At 37.4% G+C, this 16,284-nt stretch overlaps 1 pseudogene; it reads right to left on the bottom strand.

The window, feature by feature from the left end:
• The window catches only part of LOC100671274 (importin subunit alpha-1-like), a 58,197-nt pseudogene extending 42,256 nt beyond the window's left edge, over positions 1-15,941 (bottom strand).
• Between the last annotated feature and the right edge of the window lie 343 nt (positions 15,942-16,284).

The raw sequence follows: 16,284 nt of genomic DNA, 5'->3' as shown, positions 1-16,284 counted from the left end.
AATCTACCAAATAACCTTTTCTGTGTACTTATATTACTTTCACAACCATTCATAATCTTAGCCAAAAGTTTAAATGCAACATACTATACCTTCTGCAAATATCCTCTAGATATTACATTTTATGATTATTTGAGTTTTTTTGGCACCAATTCGTTTCAGATACTACATTATTTTGGGGAGGATACTTTATATATTCACTGTTTTCTACAGTGCTTAAAAATGTTTTAAAATTACATATATGTTATAAATATATGAGTATAGATTATATATACATATACAGTTTTTTTCCAGTCATTAGGTATAGTACAGTTGGACTATTTACAATTTGAACTACTTTTTATAGTCTTATACTTTAACAATTCTGTCATTGAATCAGTTCCAGGTCAATTGGAAATTAATATTTAAATGACATCAATCTGAGTCAGCTTCATTCAGGCTATTCCATTGTTAGAGCTTTTTTGGTACTCAGGGTCACCAAGGTACTTGGTACAGAATTGTAGGATTCCTATTTGATCCTATGAGTAGTAGTAGTAACATTGCTGCTGGTAGTGAATGCTTATATACTTTGATAATCCACAGGTAAAGCTCATCTTACAATAGCTTGTGTGAGTTAAAGTACTTAATTAGTATACAGCACTACTGTTTGAATTCAGTCAGTGTGTTTTGTAGTAATCAGGGGCTCACAGAAACCATAATCAGATTGGACATGAAAGGATACCTTTATTACAAAATTGTGAGCATTACATTTGGACTGTCTTGACATGTCTTAAAATGTGAATTTAATAATTTCATATAAACTTTTTTAGGAGTGATTAAAACTAAAATTATATGTGTTTTATATACATGTGTAATATGTATATACTTTTTTATTACACATACATATGTAATATATATATGTGTAGGTATATATATATATTATATATATAAAGGAGCCCTGGTGGCACAATGGTTAAGTGCTTGGCTGCCAACTGAAAGGTCAGTGGTCTGAATCTATCAGCTACTCAGTGGGAGAAAAGACCAGCAATCTGCTTCCGTAAAGATTTCAGCCTGAGAAACCCTATAGGGTAGTTCTATGCTGTACTATAGGGTCACCATGAGTTGGAATTGACTCAACCGCACACGACAACAAACCATGTATATATTAGTTAGGAGCCTGGGTAGAGCAAACAGTTAAGTGCTTGACTATCAGCCAGAATATTGTCAGTTCAAACCCACCCAGAGATGCCTTGGAAGACAAGCCTGGCTGTCTTCTTCCAAAAGATCACAGCTTGAAAACCCTGTGGAACAGTTTTACTCTGCACACATGGAGTCACTATGAATTGAAACTGACTTGATGGCAACTAACAACAACACAATTATTAGTTAGCATAGAAAAAATGGTTTCTTATTCTTCAGTGAATGTTGTGGCAAGGCCTGTGTGCTTTTACATATAAATGATTTATGTATATATAAATGTATGTATATAAATATAAAATCATATAAAATATCATTTTGAAATAATATTTAAAAATAATATAACGTAGATACTATATTAATTCATAATTAAAGCACATGCAAGTTTGTTTTTTTCTTTTTAAATTTCCCTTGTAGTTAATACATAAAAACAGGCTATGCATAAAAAAAAAAAAAATGGATTTGTTTCCCCAATTTTTCCTTAAGCCCTTGTCTTGAATATTTTAATCCTTTCAGTCTGAAGTGCATTGTGGGAGACAACTGGGAGCAGGCAGACTCAATGCTACGTAAGGAGCGTTGCCGTGAGGCAAAAAAAGAAAAAAAAAAGAAAGGACGTTAACAAATGTAACTTTGCGGACCACCACCTTTTGGCCTCGGCGGACTAGAGGAAGTAAAATCTTTTTCCGCTACCACTATAAATGTTCTAACAACATGCTGAAAATAAATCATTTAGCTGAACGGGGTTTTTACTCCCTAAGTTTTACTACGTAATGATTCCTTTAATAAATGACAAGAGAAAATGATTGTTGGGGGGCTTCTTTCCCATCAACCCGTCCTTCCTGGCAAGCCTTCTATTCCCTGAAATCGTTGTTTGGACAATCAGGAAAGATCATACCATGTTTCTGTGAAAATGCCGGTGATATATTGTGTAGTGCTAAGATCTAACCTAGAAAAACGTGCCGCTGAAAAATTTGCCCTAGGAACGTTCCAGTGCTAAGCAAACATATGGAGATAAATATTACAGCTTCTATTTAGTGCTATGCTTTACTACATTATCTCATTTCTAAATATGTCACCTTCTTCGTTAGGGCTTGCATGCAGGTCAACTGTCAGTTGCTAACTTAGCCTAAAAGAACCCTGTAAAATATTGGCTTAGGGGACTGGAGTAAGTGATTACGCATTATCAGGTGGGGAACTTGCACAATTCAGAAACGTTTTGTCTGCTAGAGGCGTATCATTGGGCATCTTTTAATAAACTTATTGGCCATTTGCATATCTTCTTTGAGGAAATGACTCGTAAAGTTCTTAGCCATTTTTTTAAACTGGCTTGACTTTTTGTTGTTGAATTGTAAGAGGTCTTGATATTAGACACTTATCAGATATATAAGGAGCCCTGGTGGCGCAGCGGTTAAAGCACCTGGTTGCTAACCAAAAGGTTGGCAGTTTGAATCCACGTAGCCTCTTTGGAAATCCTGTGGGGCAGTTCTACTCTGTCCAGTAGGGTCCCTATGAGTCAGAATCAACTTGACGGCAACAGGTTTTTGGTTTAGAGAGAGGCCAACAATTTTATATGAAAGTTTCTCTGTAGGGCTGACTTGTCATACACTTCTGTAAATGGAAGCTTGGGAACTTTAAATGAAAGTGTGTGTAAAGTTTTCTTTGCTTGAGTGTTATTAACTGAGGGACTCTGGATTAATTTAGCAGCCAGGTCTGTTCTTTCAGCCATAAGCCACGCTGTCAGGGAAACTTAATTACACTTTAAGTGGGATGCAAATGAGTTGTGACACTACATCATTTCACATGAAAGGTTCATTACTTACATTAACTCGCACAGTGCTCCCTCCTTAGCCTAGACCTTATTACAATATTCCTGGAATTATTATTTTTTTTAACATAGCTAAATGCAAGTAGGGTTTTAACTTTTTTTGGTGGAAATTTTATTGTGTTTTACGTGAAAATTTACACAGCAAATTACTTTCCCATTCAACAATTCATACACAAATTGTTCCATGACATTGGTTGTTATTCCCGCAATGCCTCAGCACTCGCCCCTTTTTCACTCTGCCTTCCCTGTTTCCATCCCTCCAGTTTCCCTGTCCCTCCTTGCCTTCTCATCTTTGCTTTTGGGAAAATGTTGCCTGTTGGGTCTCCTATAGTTGATTGTTCTAAGGAGCACGTTCCTCATGGGTGTTGTTATTGTTTAACAGGACAATCTATTATTTGTATGAAAGATGACCTTTGGGAGGGGCTTCAGTTCCAGGTTAAAAGGGTGTCTTAGGGTGATAGTCTCTAGGGTTTCTCAAGTCTCTATCAGTTCAGTAAGTCTGGTCTTTTTTATGAATTTGAGTTTGGGTCTTTGTTTTTTCCCATTCTAACTGGGACCTTCTATTGAGTCCCTGGTCAGAGCAGTAAGTAGTGATAACTGGGCACCGTCTAGTTCTGGTCTCAGGCTAGCGGAAGCTGTGGTTCGTGTGATGGCTTCCTTGAGTCTTTGATTTCCTTCACTCTCCTTTGCTCCAGATGGGAAAAGACTGTATCTTAGATGTATCTTGAGTCTTTGATTTCCTTCACTCTCCTTTGCTCCAGATGGGAAAAGCTGTATCTTAGATGTGTCTTGAGTCTTTGATTTCCTTCACTCTCCTTTGCTCCAGATGGGAAAAGCTGTATCTTAGATTACTGCCTATAAGCTTTTAAGACTCCAGGTGCTACTCACCAAACTAGGATGTAGAACATTGTCTTTATGAATTTTGTTATACCAATTGACCTAGAGGTCCCCCAAAACTATGGTCCTTAGATTTCAAGCCCAGTAACTCAGTCCCATGAGGTGTTTGGATATGTCTAAGAAGTTTCTGTGACTGTGCCCCCGTGTGCTCTATTACATATATATGTGAATATATATGCAGCACATACAAATATATATATACAAAGGCCCACAATGATATCTATATACGCGTGCACATGTACTCCCGTATGTCCCCCCAGACACACCTGTATAGCATACAATCTACGTATGTAACCACTCACAAACTTTGGTTGTTATTACTGTTGTTGCAGAATTGTATACGTTATAGCATTTACTATAGTTGTACTTTCTTCTTGTATACCTCTCAGTGTCTTCATTTACCTTGGTCACATTGTTCTGACTTTCCCCATATTGTGTTTTCACCTTTCCCTTCACCAGAGTTAACATGTGTCTGCTATCTAGTAAGTGATTCTACCTCCCTTCTTCTCCCATCTCTGGTAATCATTAAAGAATGTTGCTTTCTGTGTGTAAACCTATTCTTGACTTTTTATAAACGTGATGTCATACAATATTTATCCTTTTGTGATTGACTTATTTCACTCAGCATAATGCCCCCCATATTCATCCATGTTATGTTTCGCTGACTCATCATTGTTTTTTATTGTTACATAGTATTCCATTGTACATATGTACCACATTTTGTTTATATATTCATCCATTGATGGGCACTTAGGTTGTTTCCATCTTTTTGCTATTGTGAATAATGCTGCAATGAACATGAGTGTGCATTTGTCTATTTGTGACACTGCTCTTATTTCTCTAAGATACATACCTAGGAGTGGGATTGCTGGATCATATGGTATTTCTATTTCTAGCTTTTTCAGAAAGTGCCATACCATTTTCCATAGTGGTTGTACCACCTTACAATCCCACCAGCTGTGTATAAGAGTTCCAATCTCCCCACAACCTCACCAGCATTTTTTTTTTTTTTTTTTTTGGTCATTGCCATTTTTGCAGAGGTGAGATGGTATCTAACTGTACTTTTGATTTACTTCTCTCTAACCTCTAATAATCGTGAGCATCTCTTATGTATTTGTTAGTCACCTGAATGTCTTCTTTGGTGAAGTATCTGTTCATGTTCTTTGCCTATTTTTTGATTGGATTGTTTGTCTTTTTGTTGTTGAGGTGTTGAAGTTTTTTATATGCTTTGGAGATTAGACCCTTGTCAGATATGTCATTGCCCCTAATTTTTTTTCCAGTCTGTAGGTTCTCTTTTTTACTCTTTTGGTAAAGTCTTTTGATGAGCATAAGTATGTAATTTTTAGGAGGTCCCAGTTAGCTGATTTATCTTCTGTTGTTTGTGCATTTTTAGTTAGGTTCAATAGTGTATTTATACCATAAATTTGTTGTAGGTTTAACATTTAGGTCATTGATCCATTTTAAGTTAGTTTTTGTGTATGATATGAGATACGGATTCTGTTTCATTTTTCTGCAAATGGATATCCAGTTTTGCCAGCAGCATTTGTTAACGAGACTACCTCTTTCCTATTCAATGGACTTTGACCCTGGATGGATTCTCAATTCTGTTCCATTCATCTATGTGTCTGTCATTGTACAAGGTTTTAACTTTTAATAGCTTATTTCTTTCTTAATATTTAAGACTACAAATGTTCACTTTATTAAATGATTATGAACTGAACTACTGGATACACGAACATATTAAGGTTTGCAGAAGAAACACCTAACTTCTACTATGTGCCTGCTCTGTAGCACATTCTGAGTACTAGATTTTTCTTTAAAGAAACTTTTATGAATCCCTTCTATAAAAAACAAAAACAAAACAAACCCAGTGACCACTTCTATAAGGACCCTCAATAGGAAATTTAACAAGTTTTAAAACCAGAAATCTAAGGAATTTCATCTCAGGGCTTTCTCAGATTTTTCTGAGCATCATTTGGGTGGGGAAATATATAAATATTAAACATACAACATGTTGCTTATTGATGGCTTGGAACCTTGAATGACAGGAATAAATCATTCATGACTCTTTGACAAGGTGCGAAGACAGGCACAGAAAGTACATTTGGCCCCACGTTGAAGAAATGGGTAAATGCACTTGGGATTCTAAGGGGAGAGAGAGAGCTCACTTTAAATTTATCCTTCTATCCTCTGATGTGGTGATGGGTGGATTTGAGGGAAATTTAGTTTTTTCTTAACCAGTCACCATAATCAGTCAATAGTGTTGATTCATGGTGGCCCCATATGTGTCAGAGTAGACCTGTGCTCCACAGGGTTTTCAATGGCTGATTATTTGGCAGTAGTTTGTCAGGCCCTTTTTCGAGGTGCCTCTGGGTAAACTCAAACCTCCAACATTTTGGTTAGCAGCTGAGTGTGTTAACCGTTTGCACCACCCAGGGACTCCCTCAAGCATATAGGTAATTGAAAAAACAATAATAGTAAACATTTATTGAGTACTGATTCTATTCCAGGCAAATTCCTAAGCATTTTACTTGTATTAGTTCGTTTAGTACACACAAAACCCCTATAAGGTAGGTGCTCTATTCTCATTTTACTGATCAGATCAACCTGCCTTCTCCTAGTAAGTAAATGGCATTTGTTAAAAATGAACGTTGATATCAAACTGGAACATACATGTTATTGTTGTTAGGTGCCATCAAGTCGATTCCAACTTATAGCAACCCCATGTACAACAGAATGAAATGCTGTCCAGTCCCGCACCATACTAACAACCATTGCTATGCCTGAGCCCATTGTTGCAGCCACTGTGTCCATCTATCTCATTGAAGGTCTTCCTCTTTTTCGCTGACTCTCTACTTTACTAAGCATGATGTCCTTCTCCAGAGATTCATCCCTCCTGATAACATGTCCAAAGTATGTGGGATGAAGTCTCGCCATCCTTGCTTGTAAGGAGCATGCTGGCTGTACTTCTTCCATGACAGATTTGTTCATTCTCCTGGCAGTCCATGGTATAGTCAGTGTTCTTCACCAACACCATAATTCCAAGGCATCAATTCTTCTACGGTCTTCTGTATTCATTGTCCAGCTTTTGCGTGCATATGAGGTGCTTGAAACATATATGGAACATATATGGAAAGATGAAATACACTCTCCAATTTAAAAATTATGAAGTTAAAGTCATATAGTGCAATGAATTGCTCCACTACATTTTAATATACTGAAATTGTACTTTATTAACTGATGCTTTAGTGATTTAAAAAGAATTACACAGTTTTTCTTATCCAAATTTGTCTCCTAAAAATATCACATTATAACATGAACATCTACGTTGTAAATTTTAGGAAATCTACTCCCAAATTGAGGTTATCATGTATACAATGAAATTTTAATCTGTACTGTGCTATCATCAATTTATTGCTTCTCAGCTTGAAATGCATGCTTCCTTGCCTACTCCGCAATAATTGAGAGATCCTGTAATTATTTCTCTTTAGAAGCATGCATGATGTTAAGTTTGGTCAGTAGAGGGCATTGGAGAGACGTTGTAGGAGAAAGGAGCTTTTGTTGCTTATGTCTTCTGCTTGCTTCCGTGCAGGGCTTCCAGAAGTGTATGTGGGGGCATCCAGTGACATTCTCTCCTGGCCATGTGCCTGGAGCACACCGTCCCTTGGTGAGCTCTTCGCCCTGGCCCTGGCCTGGTCAACACCTTGCTGCTAATGTGGACACTGTGGCATATGTATACATGAGGTTAATGAAAAATTATAGCTTGCAAGAGATGGAAGAAACCTTAGGAACCAACAATATACTCTTTCTTTTTTATAAAAATCCAAAAAGATATATTCCTTACGGTAGGTCACAACTTTTATATAGCAGATAATGCTTTTGACTCTGCTATTTCAGAGTTTGTATTTTGTTTTGTTTTTTAAAGTATTTTATTTTGTTTTTGGAGAAAATTTATTTAGCAAATTAGGTTTTCATTTAACAATTTCTATAAAAAAATTTTTTTTTATACATATTATTCAGTGACATTGGTTACACTTTTCACAATATGTTAGCATTCTCATTATTTCCATTATGGTTGTACTTTAGCTTCCTTGTTCCCCCGTACCTTCTTGTCTTTGGTCTAGGGTAAATGTTGACATTTAGGTCTAATTTAAATGATTGTTTAGAGGTGCCACAGCACTCATAGGTGATGGTATTTATTTTATGAGCCACTCTGTCTTGTGGCTGATAGGTGACTATCAGGAGTGGTTTGAGTTCCAAGCCTCAAGGGTATCCCAGGAAGATAGTCTCAGGGGTTCCTCTAGTCTCTGTTGGTTTAGTAAGTCCTGCTTTTTTTTTAGGAATTTGAGTTTTGTTCTCCCATTCTATCTGGGGCGTCTATTGTGTCCCTGGACAAAGTGGTTAGTAGTGGTAGCCAGGCACCATCTAGTTCTTCTGGTCTCAAAGTAGGTGATACTATGGTTTGTGTAGACTATTAGTCCTATAAACTAGTTTTTTCTTTGACTCTCTGGTTTTCTTTTTTCTCTTTTGCTCCAGATGCGTAGTGACCAATAGTTGTATCTTAGATGGCTGCTCACAAACTTTTAGACCCAGCTACTACTCACCAAACTGGGATGTAGAACATTATCTGTATGAGCTATGCTATGCCAATTAACTGAGTTGACCCTCAAGACTACGGTCCTAAACTCAGTAACCCAATCCCACGAGGTATTTTATTATGTGTAGGAAGTATCCATAACTGTGTCCCTTAGTGCCTTATTTTATATGTGAATATATTTGCAGCGCACAAAACAATGTATATACATTTGCCTACAGAAACACCTATACATGCTCACCCATATAGTCATATGTCCTTACCTATACATATATACGCATACATATCTACTGATGTAACCACACATATTTTTGGTTGTTATTACTGTTGTTGCAAAATTGTATATGTTGTGGCTTTTACCAAAATCATCCCTTCTTCTTGTACACTTCTTAGTGTCATCATTTAGTTTGGTCAAATTGTGCTGACTTCAGTCTTATTTGGTATTGCCTTACCCATCATCAAAACTAACAAGTGTCTCCTATCTAGAAAGTGATTCCCTGTTCTCCTCCTCCTATCCCTGGTAATCACCAAAGGATGTTGCTTTCCGTATGTATACCTATTCTTGTTTTTTTATAATAGTGAGATCACACAGTGTTCATCTTTTTGTGATTGACTTATTTCACTCAGCATAATGTCCTCCAGATTTATCTGTTTTAATGCATTTTGAGAACTCATCATTATTCTTTATAGCTGCATAGTATTACATTGTGTATACGTACTGCGGTTTGTTTATCCATTCATTTGTTGATGGTCAGTTAGGTTGTTTCCATCTTTTTGCTATTGTGAATAGTGCTGCAGTGAACACAGGTGTGCATATGCCTGTTCATATCAGTAGTTTTAGTACTTTAGGTTATATACCTAGGAGTGGGATTGCTGGATCATAAGATATTTCTATTTCTAGCTTTTTAAGGAAGTGACACACAGTTTTCCACAGTGGTTAAATTAACTTGCAATTCAACCAGCAGTGGAGCAGGGTACCAATCTTCCCACAGCTTCACCAGTATTTGTTTTCTGTTTTTCTTTTTTTTATTTGTATTATTTTTGCAGGGGTGAGATGGTGTCTCATTGTAGTTTTAATTTGCACCTTTCTGATGGCTAATTGCGTGCATCTTTTCATGTGTTTGTTGGCCACTTGAATGTTCCTGTTTGGTGAAGTGTTTGTTCACCTCCTTTGCCCATTTTTTAATTGGGTTGTTAGTCTTTTAGATGTTGAGTTGCTGAAGTTTTCTCTATATTTCAGAGATTAGACCCTTAGCAGATATATGATTCCCAAAGATTTTTTCCCAATCTGGAGGTTCCCTTCTTACTCTTTTGATAAAGTTTTTGATGAGCATGACATTTAGGTCTTTGATCTATTTTGATTTAGTTTTGTGTAGGGTATTAGGTATTGCCTTAGTTATCCAGTGCTGCTATAATAGGTGGATGGCTTTAACAAAGAGAAATTTATTCTCTCACAGTTCAGTAGGCTATAAGTCTGAATTCAGGGTGCTGGCTCCAGGGGAAGGCTTTCTCTCTCTGTCAGCTCTGGAGGAAGGTCCTTGTGATGCATCAGTTTTCCCTTGGTCTGGGAGCATCTCAGTGAAGGAACCTCAAGTTCAAAGGACATGCTCTGCTCTTGGCACTGCTTTCTTGGTAGTATGAGGTCCCCATGTCTATCTGCTCGCTTTTCTCTTTTATGTCTCAAAAGAGATTGGCTTAAGACACTATCTAATCTTGTAAATCTCCTCAATATAACTGCCGCTAATCCATCTTATTACATCATAGTGATAGATTTACAACACATAGGGAAATCACATCGGATGATAAAGTGGTAGACAATCATACAATACTGGGAATCATGACCTAGCCAAGTTGACAGATATTTTTTTGGGGGGGGGTGCAATTCAATCCATGATAGGTATGGATCTTGTTTCATTTTTCTGCAAATGGATATAGAGTTTTGCTAGCATTATTTATTACAGAGACTGCTTCTACCTTATTGAATGGACTTTGACCCCTTGTCAAAAATCAGCTGCCCATAGATGGATGGATTTATTTCTGAGTTCTCAATTCTATTCCTTTGGTCTATGTGTCTGTCATTGAACCAGTACCAGGCTGTTTTGAGGTCAGGGAGTGTGCCTCCTACTTTGTTCTTCTTCTTCAATATTGCTTTGGCTATTTAGGGTCTCTTTCTTTTTCATATAAAGTTAGTGATAGGTTTTTTTCATTTTGGTAAAGAATGTTGTTGGAATTTGCATTGGGATTGCATTATACCTATAGATCACTTTGGGCAATATTCACATTTTCACAATGTTAAGTCTTCTAATTCCTGAGCATCCCTGGTTAGGCTTATTCCTAGGTATTTTATCTTTTGGGGGACTATTGTAAATGGTATTGTTTTTTTAAATTTTCTTTTTGGAGTTCTCCTTGTTAGTGTAGTGGAACCCACTAATTTTTGCCTGTTGATCTTGTACTCTGCCACTTTGCTGAATCCAGTAGTTTTCTTGTGGAATGTCTGCGATTTTCTATGCAAAGAATTGAAGCATCTGAGAATACAGGTAGTTTTACTTCTTCCCTTCCAATTTGGATATGCTTTATTTCCCTTTCCTGTCTTATTGCTCTGGCTAGGACTTTCAGCACAATATTGAATAAAAGTGGTGATAGTGGGCATCCTTGTCTGATATGTATTCTTAAGGGGAAGGCTCTCAGTCGTTCTCCATTGAGAATATGTTGGCTGTTGATTTTGCATATATGCCCTTAATTACACTGAGAAATTTCCCTTCTATTCCGAGTTTGCTGAGGGTTTTATTCAGGAAAGGGTGTTCGATTTTATCAAATAACTTTTCTGCATCAGTTGAGATGATTATGTGATTCTTCTCTTTCATTTATTTATGTGGCGAATTACATTAATTGATTTTCTAATGTTGAACCATCCTTGCACTTCTGGTATGATTTCTACCTGATCATGATATATGATTTTTTGGTATGCTGTTGAATTTTGTTGGCTAGAATTTCGTTGAGAATTTTTCCATCTATATTCATGAAGTATATTTGTCTGTAATTTTCTTTTTTGTGGTGTCTTTACCTGGTTTTGGTATCAGGGTGATGCTGGCTTCATAGAATGAGTTGGGGATTATTCCTTCCTTTTTGTTGTTTCGGAGGAGTTTAGGTAGAATTCAGCTGTTCTCTGAATCTTTGGTAAAATTTTCCAATGAAGCCATCTGGGCTGGGACTTTTTTTATGCTTTGAGTTTTTTGATGACATTTTCAATCTCTTGTTTGGGTGTGTTTAGTTTTTTTTTTTTTTTTAACCTCTGTGTTTATTTATGTCGGTAATATTTCTAGGAATTTGTTCTTTTCTTCTAGGTTTTCAAACTTTTTGGAATTCTGTTCTCCATATGGAAGTTCTATAACTACAGCAAATACAATTTTTCCTAGTATTTTGCTATGACCCTCTTTATCTCAGTTAGATCTGTTGTAATGTCTCCAACTTCATTTCTTATTTTCATTATTTGCAGGCTCTCATTTTTTTCCTTTGTCACTGGTTTGCATATTTTATTGATCCTTCCAAAGAACCAACTTCTAGTCTTGTCGATCCTTTGTATTGTTTTTCTGTTCTCATTTCATTTATTTTTGCTCTGATCTTTATTATTTCCTTTGTTCTTACAACTTGGGTCATCTTTCGCTCTTCCTTTTCTATTTTTTTGAGTTATTGTGTTATTTATTTTGGCCCTTTTTTTAATGGATGCATTCATTGCTATGAATTTACTTCTGAACACTATTTTTGCTGCATCTTAAAGGTTTTGGTATGTTGTGTTTTCATTTTTAAGTCCAAGTATTTTTTATTTCACTTTTGATTTCTTCTATTACCTGATAGTTTTTTTTAGTAATATGATATTTAGTTTCCATGTATTTTATTTTCCTTGTTCCTCATATTATTGATTTCTAGTATTATACCACTATGGTCAGAGAAGATGTTTTTAAACTTATTGAGGCATGCCTTATGGCCCAAAATATGATCTATTCTGGAGAATGTTCCATATGTGCTAGAGAAGAACGTGTATTGTTCTGCTGTCAGGTGGTGTGTTCTGTATATGTCTGTGAGGTCCAGTTGGTTCATGGTATTGTTTAGGTATTCTGTATCTTTGTTGATTTTCTTTCTGGTTGTTCTGCCCATCGTTGAAAGTGGTGTGTTAAAATCTCCTACCGTTAGATCTGTAGATCTATTTCTCCAATTCTGTTAGAGTTTGTTTTATAAATTTTGAAACTCTGGCATTGGGTGCATAAATATTTGTAATTGTTATGTCTTTCTGGTGAATTGACCCTTGAATCATTATATAGTGTCCTTCTTTGTCTTTTATAATGGGTTTTGACTTAAAGTCTGTTTTGTCAGATATTAATATTGCCACTCCTGCTTTCTTTTGGTCATTGTTTGCTTGGTATTTTTTTTTTTCCATTCTTTGATTTTTAACCTGTTTATTTCTTTGAGTCTAAGATGGGTCTCTTGTAGACAACATATTGATGGATTATGTTTTTTATCCATTTTGCCATTCTCTGCCTGTTTACTGATTAATCCATTTACATTCAGTATGACTAGCTGTAGAAACCCTGGTGGCGTAGTGGTTAAGTGTTACGGCTGCTAACAAAGACGTTGGCAGTTTGAATCTGCCAGGGGCTCCTTGGAAACTCTATCGGGCAGTTCTACTCTGTCCTATAGGGTCTCTATGAGTCAGAATCGACTCGACGGCAGTAGGTTTAGTGGGTATGATTATCTATAGTTATGGATTTACTGCTGCCATTTTGTTGCCCTTTTTTGTGATGTTTGTTTTTTTTTGTTCTTTATTTTCTGTGATGAGTGCTTTTTGTATATGGATTTTCTTTTCCTTTCATTTATTTTTGTGTTTGCTGAATCTTTTTGTATTTTCTTTTTCTTTGTTTTACTGTGTAGCTTTATTATTTTTCTTTGTTTTTAGCCTGAAATTTATATTTATCATCCTAAATTTAAAACAGTCTGTTATATCTTAAGATCTCTTTGACTTTCTCTCCATGCTGAAGTCTTGTAACTACATCATTCATTACTCTTTTGTTTTGAAGTTGTTGTCATTTACTTTGTTATATCTCTGAAATATAATAAATTTTGTAGCCTTCTTTCGCTTTTTAGAAGTCTTTGTCTCCGTTGGTGTCTGGTTGATGCTGTTGTGTGTATCTCAGGTTATAGTCTGATGTTGTTTGTTTTCTATCTGAAGGACTCCCTTTTATATATATTTTTAGGGCTGTTTTGATGGTTGCAAATTCTTTTAATTTCTGTTTACCTGGGAATGTCCGAATTTTACCATCATTGTTGAAAGACAGTTTTGCTGAATAAATGATTCTTGGCTGGCAATTCTTTTCTTTCAGAATTTTATATATATCATCCCATTGATGGTTTGCCTTGCCTTGCCTGTGTGGTTTCTGATGAGAAATCAGTGCTTATTTTTGTTGGTGCTCTTTTGTGATACTTCGTTTTTCACAGGCTACTCTCAGAATGCTTTCTTTGCCTTTGGTTTTGGAATGTTTGATTATAATATGTCTTGGTGACTTTCTTTTGGGGTTTATCCTTTATGGAGTTCACTGAACTTCTTAGAAGGAAATCTTCTCATCTTTCATGATATTTGGGAAGTTTTCTGCCAATATATCTTCAAAAATTCTCTCTGTACTTTTTTCTCTCTTCTTCTCTTCTGGAATTCCTATTATACATAAATTGTTCCTCTTGATGGTGTCTCATAATTCTTAAGTTTACTGCATGTTTCTTCATTCTTTTTTTCTGATTGTTCCACAAACAGATTAGTTTTAAGGAATTTGTCCTCTTATTATACTGATTCTTTCTTCTGTCGATGAATTCTATTTCTGTGTCTTTTCATTGAGTTATCTATTTCTGATGTTTTATTGTTAATCTTCTGGATTTCTTGTTATTTTTTGTATGGTTTCTATTTCTGTACTGAATTTATCATTTAGTTCCTGTGTTGTTTTTCTGAATCCTTCTAAGGTTTTTTTTTGTGTGTGTGTTTTCCTTGATCTTTTTGAGGAACCCAAATATTAGTGTTTTGAATTCCTTATCAGGTATATCTATTATTAGTTCTTCCTCAGCAAAGATTTCCATCCCTTTATTTTGCTCATTTGCCTGAGCCATCATATCTTGTTTCTTCATATGGTTTGTAATTGACTGCTGTCTTTGAGGCATTAAGGGTCTGTTATATTTGTTTATTTTATTTTTATTGATTCTGTGTTTGCCTTTTTTTGTATTGTTTTCATGTATCTGAGGCTTAGCTTCTTCTTTATTTTTAAATGTTTACCTCCCTTTGTATAGTTTTAATTGATGTTGTTTTGTATTGTTAGTTCGCATATAGCTGTGTAGCTGCCAGTTATCTGGTCTCTGTATGGGCTTGGGGTTGTCAGCTGGCTAGGTGTGCTTTCTTCTTACTGATGAGTATGATGGGTTGTACACACTCTGTGCTCTTATGTCATTAGGTGTGTATGATTTCTCTTAAAGGATTGTTTTTTGATGTGTGAACAGGTCTTTTTCCTCATGTGAGGTACCACATGGAGGGTGGTCGAGGTTCTTTCACAACTCTGAGGAATAATATGTTCCCTCCGTGTTGCCAAGAACAGTTAGTGTGACACCTGAAGCACAGGATGGGGCATGGCGGGGGGGGGGAACGTGCAAGATAGGGTGCAGAGGCTCACATGGCTGGGGAGGGGTCAGTAGGGGAGAGTATGGAGTTCTACTCAGCTAGGGGGGCAGGTGGGAAGGTATGGAATCTTACTTAGCTGGGGGGGGGGATTGACACATTAGGACACAGGGTCCTGCTCAGTCAGAGGTGTGAGGTTGGTGGGACAGGGCACAGAGTCTCACATGGCTGGGGGTGGTGTTGGCTGGGCAGGGTGCAGAGTCCTGTTCAGCTGGGAGGGATCTGTGGGTGGAAGGGGGAAGGGGCAGAGACCCGAAGTTCTGGGATGGGGTAAAGGTTGAAGCAGGGCCCGCCTGAGTTTGCACAAATGATATGCTTCTCAGAGGGGAGGTGGTGAGCATGGCTGAATTTGTGGGGGCATTATCACAGGCTGCTGCATTTCAGGGAGGGTTGGTGGGCATAGTGAAGCTTATGCACAAGTGATAACTTCCTATACCTCAGGGAGGGGATGGTGGGCATGGCTGGGCTTTCACACATCAACATGGGCCTCCTGTGCCTCAGGGAAGGGTAGTGGGTTTGACTGGATTTGTGTGCATCAGTGTGGGCCTCCTGCACCTCAGGGAGAAGTGGTGGGTGTGGTTGGGCTTACATGCATCCGTGCAGGACTCTTGCACCTCAGGGATGGGGTGATGGGCATGACCAGGCTTGTGCACACCTGCTAGGGGCTCCAGCACCTCACAGAGCGAGTGGTGGGCATGACCAAGTTTGTGTGCCTTGGCTCTGTTTGCATGTACTTCATGGCACATGCTAATGCAGGTGTGGTGGGTGACTGCTTGCACTGGGCCAGCTCAGGGGGCTGGGGCTGTACTTGTTATTCCGTGGGTTGGCTTTTTCTAGGTGACTCCCATATAAATGCCTGGGTGCCTCCACCAACAAGCAATCCCTGTACTACTTTCTAGCTGCCTACCTTCTTGCACTCATCAGGGGGGCTGGTGCTCACCCGCCCCTTTTTTTCTCCCTTTTACTCTCCCCCACCAGTGTGCACCGCCTGTCTACACTTTCTCCTTCTCCAATTCTCGGATGACCCAGTCAGTTTCATTTGCACTAGAGGTACTTCCAAGTGGTTCCCTGGTTGCAAAGCTATACTAC

The sequence above is a fragment of the Loxodonta africana genome, chromosome 5 (assembly GCF_030014295.1).
Source record: "Loxodonta africana isolate mLoxAfr1 chromosome 5, mLoxAfr1.hap2, whole genome shotgun sequence".
NCBI classification, from domain to species: domain Eukaryota; kingdom Metazoa; phylum Chordata; class Mammalia; order Proboscidea; family Elephantidae; genus Loxodonta; species Loxodonta africana.
Note: the sequence above shows the minus strand (reverse complement) of the source record. Positions and strands in the feature narration are given on the sequence as shown.